This window comes from Sciurus carolinensis, chromosome 3 (assembly GCF_902686445.1).
Source record: "Sciurus carolinensis chromosome 3, mSciCar1.2, whole genome shotgun sequence".
Lineage (NCBI taxonomy): Eukaryota > Metazoa > Chordata > Mammalia > Rodentia > Sciuridae > Sciurus > Sciurus carolinensis.
The window spans coordinates 82,046,092-82,049,175 of NC_062215.1; the positions used below are offsets into that span (position 1 = coordinate 82,046,092).

At 34.1% G+C, this 3,084-nt stretch overlaps 1 pseudogene; it reads right to left on the reverse strand.

Annotated features, from left to right (window-relative positions):
• Nucleotides 1-1,402: 1,402 nt before the first annotated feature.
• LOC124980567 (60S ribosomal protein L9-like) lies at nucleotides 1,403-2,029 on the reverse strand (annotated as a pseudogene).
• Between the last annotated feature and the right edge of the window lie 1,055 nt (nucleotides 2,030-3,084).

Consider the following 3,084-nt stretch of genomic DNA (forward strand, 5'->3'; position numbering starts at 1 on the left):
CAGAAAACAAAGTTATAAAAATTGCCACAATGAGTACTGTTGATTAAAATTGAAGTATGTGGCATGTTTAGAACAGAGGGTTAGTTAAGTAGACACCATATAATAATATTATTTATAATGTGCCAGGAATTTTATTAAATCCATGAAGTGAATATTATCTTAATTTTTCATATGAGGAAACTGACATTTTAAGGGATTAAAAAGACAATATTACTCAGATAGTAAACAAGGTAAATTGTAAATGGGATTCAAATTAAATGTATTGTACTCCAAATTTCATATTGTACTCCAAATTCATATTGTACTCCAAATTCATACATTTAACCTCTCTACTGAACTTATTATTTCATGTAAAGTATTTTAAGTACTGCAAGTAGTTGATGATGTTTCTAGGTATTTCTTGATACCTAGCACAATTATTCAAGGCTTGGCCTTTTTATCAATTTAAATTGGTTATATATTATGTATATCTTATTCCTAAAAATATAAGAACTGAATGCTTAGTAATCCACTAATATCAATAAACTGCATTTTTATTTGTCTAGAAGTACTAGTTACATGAGGCTATCATCTATGAAATTGGAAAGCAAATAATATATATTAACTATAGTTCTAAGTGTGAAATAAAGAAAAAGCAAATTTGTATCAGTCAGGATTTAATCAGGGAAAGAGAACCATTGTTATTATCAAGGAATAAGGACCTGTAACAAGAGCTAGAGTTAACACAGTGTGGAGAAGAGTTGGGGTACCTAGGATCACAGAGAGAGTTAGAGGTTGAGGGAACCGTCCTAACCAAACTTCACAAACACTGGTGCAGGTGGGAAAGTCAGACCTGGAGAAAAGTCTGGTCTAGTCATGTCCACCACCAAGCACGATGGAGAAAGCTGTGAAATTTGTAGCTTCTCCATCTGATAGAGAGCTTGGAATTATTATTGCCAGTAATAATGAAGATCCAGATATGACGTAGGGTAAGCCATGATGGAAAGATAGAAAAGGAAAACATTATGAAATATGAATGAGTTATACAATATTTATAAATCAGTATTTCCAACTCTATTTTCTTTAATGGAAATTGTGTTCAACATAAGGTTAAAGGGAAAAGCAGTATTTATGAAAAAAGCGAAAAAGGACTACATTTAGTATGGGATTGATTGTGTTTTAAAATGTGCTATCGTAAACGAACTTCTGAAAGGAAAGCAGAGACATTTTAATGGTACTTAATTCTAAGTGGTAGGGCTCTGGATGATTTGAATTTTTTAAATAATTTACCATATTTTTTTTTTCCTGTTTTGTTCCTTTGAAAGGACACTAAAATTTATTCAACCTGTTGGAAAAGATTAAGTCCGAAGTCAATAGATATCTTTTATTGCATCACTGAATATCAAATTGACTCTCCAGGACTGTGTTCTGTGGCTGGATAACTCTTAGATCTTATTCATCAGCCTGCTGAACTGTTCCTTTTTCAGAAACATAAATACCATCCAAAAATTTTCTGATATCTTTGTTTTTCACTGTTGTGGCTTGCTGAATTAAAGCAGCTGAATTTGAAACAAGTTCAATATCATTTCCTTCAAGGATTAATTCATCTTTCTGAGCTTGAGACACTGAGCAAGCAACACCTGTCCTCATACGAACCCTGTGGATATATTTTTCACCCAAGAAATTTCGGACTTCAACAAGAGACCCATTCTCCTGAATAACAACGTTGATGGGGAAGTGAGCGTACACAGACCTCATCTTGTAACGAAACCCAGTGTAACACCCTTGATCATGTTCTGTACATGACTACAGATCGTGCGAACTGTGGCCAATTCCTTCTTATTTCCCCACCATTTGTCAACCCGAAGCCTCTTCTTTTTCTTTCCAAGAAGGCTGAGTTCTACATTGATATGATTGAAATCCCTCCGGAGGGTTCCTCTTGGGCCCTTCACAATAACTGTGCGTCCCTTCAGAGTAATGTCGACATTTTCTGGTATGTCGACAGTCTGATTGCTGAGAATGGTCTTCATTCTCGCAGTAGATGCGGCAAAGAGCAATTTACCATATTTTTAAAAAATTATAAATAAACAAAGACAACTTTACATTTTGTAAGAAAACAGTATACTTTATGGTATCGTGTATTTATCTTTATTGTTAAAGGAAAGCAGACAAAAAAGACAACTAGGGACCTTGTGAATTGAGAATTGCATGTAATATGGTATATATAATTACATATAATATGAGATACTCTGAAAATTCATGTGTTCACTCCCAAACCCTGTATTTAGAATATAACCATATTTGTAGATAGGGCCTTCAAAGAGGTGATTAATTTTAATTGAGGTCATTAGTGTAGACTTTATAAGAATAGTAAATTTAGAAATACAAGGAAACTTCAAGCATGTATATGCACACAGGAAAGACAGAGACCATGTGAGGACACAGGGTGAAGATGGATATCTGCAAGCCAAGGAGAGAAGCCTCAGGAGAAACCCCACCTGCAGACTCCTTTGGCCTTGAAAATCCGTCCTCTAAAACTAAGAATAATTTTACGTTGTTTCAGTCACCCAGCCTATGGCAATTTGTTATGATAGTCCTAGAAGACTAATAAGGTGATTTAATATTTCACTGACTTTTTAATTTCCTCTAAACTTAGTAACTTGCTAATTTAGTTATTTAGCCTGCATTTTCATAGGTTGGAAAATTGAACAATTCTTAGTCCTTCAATAATATAGACATTAAAGAACAAATTTTGCTACCTTTGAGGCTGGCAAATAAATTCCATTTTGTGTTCAAAATAGATATATATCAATAATTTCTAATACATTGCAAACATCTGGCCTAAAAGCAGCCAACATCTTATTGTAGAATAGCAGCACAGATGTTTAAGGCAATATAGTCTGAAGAAGTCCTTGAAGGCTGTTTTTATGAAAGAACATATGTTTCCTTAAATCTTAAATTTTAGTTCATGACTTGCTTTAATATTTTTTCTCTTTCCTTTTTTCCTTCCAATCTCAACTCAGTTTCTCTCTCTCTATCTCTCTCTCTCTCTCTCTCTCTCTCTCTCTCTCTGTCCTCTCTCTCTCTTTCTCCCCCCCCCCCCTT